This window comes from Phyllobates terribilis, unplaced genomic scaffold (genome assembly GCF_046119375.1).
Source record: "Phyllobates terribilis strain yellow unplaced genomic scaffold, ASM4611937v1 Scaffold_8__6_contigs__length_399053987, whole genome shotgun sequence".
Classification (NCBI taxonomy): Eukaryota; Metazoa; Chordata; class Amphibia; order Anura; family Dendrobatidae; genus Phyllobates; species Phyllobates terribilis.
Genome location: NW_027362768.1, coordinates 363,358,243 through 363,367,787, shown reverse-complemented (window position 1 = coordinate 363,367,787; position 9,545 = coordinate 363,358,243).

Here is a 9,545-nt window from a genome sequence, read left to right as displayed (position 1 = left end):
CATAGGAAGCAGTATTATAGTAGTTATATTCTTATATATAGGGGCAGTAATATAGTAGTTATAGTCTTGTACATAGTGGCAGTATTATAGTAGTTATATTCTTGTACATAGGAGCAGTATTACAGTAGTTATATTCTTGTACATAGGGGGCAGCATTATAGTAGTTATATTATTGTACATAGGGGCAGCATTAGTGTAGTTATATTCTTGTATATAGGGTCAAACCAGGAATATGTTCATAGAAAATAGAAATACAGAATAGCCTTGTACTACATCGTCCTGTTGGATCCACTTCCGGCTTTCACCCCTATTATGCACTTTAAAGAACGCTCACTACAGCCAGCACCTTTCAGCCATGATTCCCCCTACATGTCCATATCCTATTATTCGATCACGTGTTAGTCGCCAGTTGGGACATTATGACGTTTTCCTTCTGAATGTGGCATCTAATGGTTCTGCATTAGGTTCTGGTGATTAATTGGGTCTATCATGTTTAATTGGGTTATGAGAATTATCGCTCTTCCCAAGAGATTTCAGGTAATTTCGGCCATGAAATACTCATTTGCAAGAAAGAAAACAATTTGGGTGATTAATTACTCTCATGAGAGAATTCTCACAATTTTCCTTTGACGCACATTTATAAAAAAAAATTATATTAAAAACCAAGAGTCAGCACGTGAGTACCCTACAGGTCTAATGTATATGTTGCCTAGCAACATCTCGCCTTTCCGACTGGGTGACCACCATTGAACTTCCGTCAAGGCTGGGCCTATACAGTCAATATTTCATGATCGCTTGCGATTTCCTTTCCTCTAAGGATGTATTGTTAAGTCATAACCATGATATTACAGTTATAAGTCATATAGTGGCACACATAATGACACTGTATTAATAAACTGGCCCAATGGGCAGATGTATGAAACTGTCTTAAAGAAAAATAGGCCATGTTGCCCATAGCAACCAATCAGAGCTCAGCTTTCATCTTTCAAGAACAGAATTTGAAATGAGAGCTAACCTGTGATTGGTTGCTATGGGAAGCAAAGATAGTTTCTCTTCTAGACAACATGACACCATTAATGAGGGGGAAAGGAGGCGATAACAGGGTTTGTCTGAGATAAAAAGTAATCTCTTCTATCTCATATTACCCTATATTTTGTGGCAAATTTAATTTTTTTCATATTTTCCTTTTTTTCCTCCTTTCTTCCAAGAGCCATAACTTTTTTATTTTTCCATTAAAATAGACACATGATGATTTTTTTTGCAGGATGAGTTGTAACATTCAGTTGACATTATTCACTTTGTCATATAATGTACTAAAAAACAGGAAAAATGTTTCCAAATGTTGAGAAATGGTGAAAAATAGTAAAAAAAAAAATGGTGCCATTGTTTTGAGTTTAGTTTTTATGGCGTTAATTTTGCTGTAAAAATGACCTGGTGGCTTGATTCTCCAGGTCAGAACCATTACAGCAACTCCAAACTATAGTTTTTGGTTTTTTTTATGCATTTTAGAGGTTTCAAATTTTTTTTTTAATTTGTAAAAAAAAATGGTTTGTGCCGCCATTTTCTGAGACCCATAATTTTTTTTATTTTTCCATTGTTGGAGCTGTGCTAGGACTTGTTTTTTTCATGGCAAGGTGAAGAATTTATTACTACTATTTTAGGGTAATTTTTTGGTGGAAGTCTGGTGACTTAAAAATGGAAATTCTGGCGTTACGATTTTTTTTTTGCTTTACAGGTTAAATATTGTTATAGATTGACAGATTGGACTTTTGCAGATGTGTCAACACCAAGTATGTTTATTAAAGAATCACTCCTATTAAAGATGGTATCCTCTTAATATATTGAGTCATATTATATAGCACTGTGCACTTACAATTGCTCATTTTGCCTTTCTACCCAGTTAATTGTTCTCTTTTCTCTGCTCTATGTAGAAACAGGAAGTCTTTTTTTCCCTGCAGAAATCATTCCCCTCCTCAACTCCTGACCCAGCTGCTTCCTCCTCCCCCTGCCAGGGACTTTTGCAGTGACTCATGACTCATGCAAGGAAAATTGACCTACTGTTTCTAGTAGAGCTTAGAATGATTCAGCTAGTCAGTTTTTAATCTTGTGATGTCATAGACCTAATGGAAAAGAGAAGAATTAACTGGGTAGAAAGGCAAAATGAGCAATTATAAGTACACAGTGCTATATAATATGATGACTGTAATATATTAAAAGGACAAAAACTTTGATGAGAGGAGGAAGAGTGCGTCTTTAATTTATTTTTAACTGGGAATGTAAGGGTAATTGGATTTTTTTTAAACTTGTTACTTTAACTTCTCACTTTTTTAGTCCTCATAGGGACTACTCTATTGCAGTATATAAAAAAATGAAGAATGAGGGTGGGCTTCATGGGGGGATAATAGAAACCTATTGGCGCACTGCAATTGCATCGCAGGAAGTGGATTGCACCACTTAGATGTCAGTGATTGACAGCTTCATTGAAGGGGTTAAAGAGCAGCGATCAGAGCTAGCTCTGGTTTCTGCTAATAGGGGCTGACTGTATATAACACAGCCGACATTCACCAAATATGGAGTGGGCTCAGCTCATGAACTTGCCGCACCCGACATGCGCTGTACATATACAGTCATGACCTAAAGTTGGCACCCTTGAAATTGTTCCAGAAAATGAAGCATTTGTCCCCGACAATTATTGCAATTACACGTTTTGTTATACACATGTTTATTTCCTTTGGGTGTATTGGAACAACACACAAAAAAAAAATACTGAGAAAAAAGGCAAATTGGACATCATTTCACACAAAACCCCAAAAATGGACAGGACAAAATTGTTGGCACCTTTCCAACATTGTGGGTAATCAACTTTGTTTCAAGCATGTGATGCTCATTCTCTCTCACCTGTGCCAAATAACAGGTGTGGCAATATGAAAATCACACCTGAAACCAGATAAAAAGGGGAGAAGTTAATTCAATCTTCGCATTGTGTGTCTGTGTGTGCTACACTAAGCATGGAGAGTAGAAAGAAGAGAAGAGAACTGTCTGAGGACCTGAGAACCAAAATTGTTGAAAAATATCAACAATCTCAAAGAAACAAGTCCATCTCCCAAGAACTGGATGTTCCATTCTCAACGGTGCGCAATATGATCAAGAAGTTTACAACCCATGGAACTGTAGCTAATCTCCCTGGACATGGATGGCAGAGAAAAATTGATGAAAGGTTGCAACGCAGGATAGTCCGGGTGGTGGATAAGCAGTCCCAATCAAGTTCCAAAGAAATTCAAGCTGTCCTGCAGGCTCAGGGTGCATCAGTGTCAGCACGAACTATCCATGGACATTTGAATGAAATGAAATGCTATGGCAGGAGACCCAGGAGGACCCCACTGCTGACACAGAGTCATAAAAAAGCAAGACTGCAGTTTGCCAAAATGTACATGAGGAAGCCAAAATCCTTCTGGGAAAGCATCTTGTGGACAGCTGAGACCAATATAGAGCTTTTTGATAAAGTACATGATTCTACTGTTTACTGAAAGAGCTGCAAAGAAAAGAACATAGTACCTACAGTCAAATATGGTGGAGGTTCAAAGATGTTTTGGGGTTGTTTTGCTGCCACTGGCGAAAGCTGGGTTTGCGTCCTACGTCATGGGTCTTCCAGCAGGACAATGACCCCATACATACTTCAAGAAGCCCCCAGAAATGGATAGAAACAAAGCGCTGGAGAGTTCTGAAGTGGCAGCAATAAGTCCGGATCTACATCCCATTGACACCTGTGGAGAGATCTTACAATTGCTGTTGGGAGAAGACACTTTCAAATATGAGACACCTGGAGCAGTTTATAAAAGAAGAGTCCAAGATCCCATCTGAAAGGTGTAAGAAGCTGATGGTTATAGGAAGCGATTGATTGCAGTTATTTATTCCAAAGGGTATGGAAACAAATATTAATCCGAGGGTGCCAACAATTGTGTCTTGTCCATTTTTGGGGTTTTGTGTGAAATTATGTCCAATTTGCCTTTTTTTCTCTGTTGCTTTGTTCCCATACACACAAAGGAAATAAATGTGTGTATACCAAAACGTGTAATTGCAATAATTTTCTGGGAAAAATACTTCATTTTCTGGTACAATTTCAAGGGTGCCAACACTTTCGGAATGACTGTATGACGGAGGTCATAAATTTCACACTACATGCTACAGTGGTCCCAACTGGTCTTTATTAACTTGTTCTCTGGCAATGATGTCACGTACATCCGCATGACCAGTGCAGCCAATCACTGGATACGGTGACAAACTAAGACTGGTGATTAGCTGCACTGGTCATACGGATATATGGCACGTTGTTACTGCTGCAATGTAGACAAAGATCGTCACGATGGAGACTTTAAAAGGCGATTTATGGGTATTTTTTATTTTATATATATATTTTATATTTGCTGTTCTTAGGATTTTTGCTTTGTTTTTATATCCCTCTTTAATATCACCATGTTGTCCAGCAACAAGTCAGGTCTAACTTCATTATTGCATTCATTGATTCCAAGACGAATATGGCACATATGCTTTATGCTTTCACTACAGATGTCGGCGTGTATCCCAGCCAGGTCACGGGTTAGATACACGCCGTGTCCCGCCGACTGTGATATTTTCTATCACTGTTGCTACGCCTGAGACCCGGCAGCGTTACTAGACAGCTCATCCGGATTTCTCACATATCAGGGAGGTGTATCCTGGAATCAGCAGTGCAGGATCCCGCCAGCAGAGGGCTCTCATTGTGGCCATACAGCAGATAGTACATCCAGATGTAGCAGAGCTGAAATTGTGTTCTAAGTCTTTATATTAGTAAAGCTTACCTGCAGTCCCATGTAAATCTACTCCAAGATCACAGAACATCATGCAATATATAAAACTCAGCTCTCTTACATCCTTCATAGCAGGATATTTCATTTTTGGTGGGATTAGTAAAACACCATTGTCTAGGAAAGACGTGATCTTTACGTTCATTTAGAGACCTGGCAGCTAAGACACAAAGATGGCCTCCAGTTCCCGCACCCCATATGCTCTAGACTATTCATTTGCAATAAAATCTGCAACAGGTCCGCTCTTACCAAGTGCCATTTATAATATTGGTGGCTTATGTGGGAGAGGGGTCTTTGAGCCCCCCAGAACCCTAGGCTTTTGGTGTGACTTCTATTGTACCACTGACCCCTATAGCTATGCCTCCTATTATAATTTCTGGCATATGTTGCACGATTCCCACAGCTGCCAAAAGCACTGAACCTTGATTTTTTTGGTTCCAATTCCAGCTAAATTTGGGACTGTCCTGGTCTGAAAAGAGTTTATCTAAACTCCACACAAAAAATTGGTGGTCTACAATTTGGGGGATTTGTAAGTATGGCTTCATGTAAGCCCAATAATATGGTCTCACCATGTGCAGTCTCTGTCTTGAAACTTCCATAAGAGTCGTGATCCAACACTTGTCTGAGGTCTGTATTTATTAGGGACTTTGGGGGTCGATATTTATTTGGAAGATCTGATCTGTGGTCTGTATTAGTTTACAGGGTCTGGGCTGTTGTCCATATTAAGTTAGGGGTCTGGTGTGGAATCTTTAAGTATTTATCGACTATGGGTATACATTTCTTTATCTGGCCTGTATTTGTTTCAGGTGTCTGGGTTGGAGTCTGTATTTATGAGGGGGGGGGGTCTGCATTGAGTTAGAAGTCTAGGATCAGGATTTATTTGGGGGTCTGATAAAGGGGGTAAATGCCTTTGATTACATGAGTTTCCTAACTAAAAGGAGAGAGACATACGGTAAGGGATTTTGCGTGGAAGACTATGGGCTGTGTATTATACTAAATTGAGAACTATGGGGAGTGCATTATATGATATGGAGGACTATGGGGAGTGCAGTATACTGTATGGAGGACTATGGGGTGCATTATACTATATAGAGGACTATGGGGAGTGCATTATACTGAATGGAGGACTATGGAGTGAATTATACTGTATGGAAGACTATGGGGAGTGCATTATACTATATGGTGGACTATGGGGGTGCATTATGCTGTATGGAAGACTATGGGCAGTGGATTAGACTATATGGAGGACTATGGAGAGTGCATTATACTATATGGAGGACTATGGGGAGTGCATTATACTATGCGGAGCACTATGAGTTTCCTAAATAAAATGAGTGAGACATACGGTAAGGGATTTTGTGCGGAGGACTATGGGCTGTGCATTATACTGTATGTAGGACTGTGGGGAGTGTATTATAATATATGGAGGACTATGAAGAGTGCATTATACTATATGGAGGACTATGAGGAATACATTATACTATATGGAGGACTATGGGGAGTGCATTATACTATATGGAGGACTATGAGGAGTACATTATACTATATGGAGGACTATGAGGAGTACATTATACTATATGGAGGACTATAAGGAGTACATTATGCTATATGGAGGACTATGAGGAGTACATTATACTATATGGAGGACTATGAGGAGTACATTACACTAAATGGAGGACTATGAGGAATATATTATACTATATGGAGGACTATGAAGAGTGCATTATACTCTATGGAAGACCATGAGGAATGCATTATACTATATGGAGGACTATGGGGAATGTATTATACAATATGGAAGACTATGAGGAGCACATTATTCTATATGGATGACTATGGGGAGTGCATTATACTATATGGAGGACTATGAGGAGTACATTATACTATATGGAGGACTATGAGGAGTACATTATACTATATGGAGGACTATGAGGAGTACATTATACTATATGGAGGACTATGAGGAGTACAATATACTATGCGGAGGACTATGGGGAGTGCATTATACTATATGGAGGACTATGAGGAATATATTATACTATATGGAGGACTATGAGGAGTACATTATACTATATGGAGGACTATGAGGAATGCATTATACTGTATGGAAGACTATGAGGAGTGCATTATACTATATGGAGGACTATGACGAGTACAATATACTATGCGGAGGACTATGGGGAGTGCATTATACTATATGGAGGACTATGGGGAATGTATTTTACTATATGGAGAACTATGTGGTGCATTATACTATATGGAGGACTATGAGGAGTACATTATACTATATGGAGGACTATGGGAAGTGCATTATACTATGCGGAGGCCTATAGGGAGTGCACTATACTGTATGGAGGACTATGGGGAGTGCATTATACTGTATGAAGGACTATGGGGAGTTCATTATACTATATGGAGGACTATGAGGAATGCATTATACTATATGGAGGACTATGGGGAATGTATTATACTATATGGAGGACTATGAGGAGTACATTATACTATATGGAGAATTATGAGGAGTACATTTTATTATATGGAGGACTATGGTGAGTGCATTGGACTATGGGGAGTGCATTATACTGTATGGAGGACTGTGAGGAGTGCATTATACTACATGGAAGACTATGGGGGGTGCTTTATAATATATGGAGGACTATGAGGAGTGCATCATACTACATGGAGGACTATGGGGTGCATTATACTGTATGGAGGACTATGGGGTGCATTATACTGTATGGAGGACTATAGAGAGTGCATTATACTGTATGGAGGACTATGTGGTGCATTATACTATATGGAGAACTATGGGGAGTGCAGTATACTGTATGGAGGACTGTGAGGAGTGCATTATACTACATGGAAGACTATGGGGGGTGCTTTATAATATATGGAGGACTATGAGGAGTGCATCATACTACATGGAGGACTATGGGGTGCATTATACTGTATGGAGGACTATGGGGTGCATTATACTGTATGGAGAACTATAGAGAGTGCATTATACTGTATGGAGGACTATGTGGTGCATTATACTATATGGAGAAATATGGGGAGTGCAGTATACTGTATGGAGGACTGTGAGGAGTGCATTATACTACATGGAAGACTATGGGGGGTGCTTTATAATATATGGAGGACTATGAGGAGTGCATCATACTACATGGAGGACTATGGGGGTGCATTATACTGTATGGAGGACTATGGGGTGCATTATACTTTATGAAGGACTATAGGGAGTGCATTATACTGTATGGAGGACTATGCGGTATACTATATGGAGGACTATGTGGTGCATTATACTATATGGAGGACTATGGGGGGTGTATTATACTGTATGGAGGACTATGGGGTGCATTATACTGTATGGAGGACTATAGAGATTGCATTATACTGTATGGAGGACTATGTGGTGCATTATACTATATGGAGGACTATGGGGAGTGCAGTATACTGTATGGAGGACTATGAGGAGTGCATTACACTGTGTGCAGAATTATTAGGCAAGTTGTATTTTAGAGGATTATTTTTATTATTGATCAACAACTATGTTCTCAATCAACCCAAAAGACTCATAAATATCCAAGCTTAATATTTTTGGAAGTTGGAGTGGGTTTTTTTTAAATTTGGCTATCTTAGGAGGATATCTGTTTGTGAAGGTAACTATTACTGTGCAGAATTATTAGGCAACTTAATAAAAACCAAATATAATCCCATCTCACTTGTTTATTTTCACCAGGTAAACCAATATCAGTGCACAAAATTTAGAAATAAACATTTCTGACACTCAAAAACAAAATCCAAAAAAATTAGTGATCAATATAGCCACCTTTCTTTATGATGACACTCAACAGCCTTCCATCCATAGATTCTGTCAGTTGCTTGATCTGTTTTCGATCAACATTGCAAGCAGCAGCCACCACAGCCTCCCAGATACTGTTCCGAGAGGTGTACTGTTTTCCCTCCCTGTAGATCTCACATTTTATGATGGACCACAGGTTCTCTATGGGGTTCAGATCAGGTGAACAAGGGGGCCATGTCATTATTTTTTCTTCTTTTAGACCTTTACTGGCCAGCCACGCCGTGGAGTAGTTGGATGCATGTGATGGAGCATTGTCCTGCATGAAAATCATGTTTTTCTTGAATGATACCGACTTTTTCCTGTACCACTGCTTGAAGAAGTAGTCTTCCAGAAACTGGCAGTAGGTCTGGGAGTTGAGCTTCACTCCATCCTCAACCTGAAAAGGTCCCACAAGTTCACCTTTGATGATACCAGCCCATACCAGTACCCCACCTCCACCTTGCTGGCGTCTGAGTCGGAGTGGAGCTCTCTGCCCTTTACTGATCCAGCCTCTGGCCCATCCATCTGGCCCTTCAAGAGTCACTCTCATTTCATCAGTCCATAAAACCTTTGAAAAATCAGTCTTAAGAAATTTCTTGGCCCATTCTTGACGTTTTATCTTATGTTTCTTGTTCAAAGGTTGTCGTTTTTCAGCCTTCCTTACCTTGGCCATGTCCCTGAGTATCGCACACCTTGTGCTTTTTGATACTCCAGTAACGTTTCAGCTCTGAAATATGGCAAAACTGGTGGCGAATGGCATCTTGGCAGCTTCACGCTTGAGTTTCCTCAATTCATGGGCAGTTATTTTGCGCCTTTTTTGGCCAACATGCTTCTTGCGACCCGGTTGGCTATTTGCCATG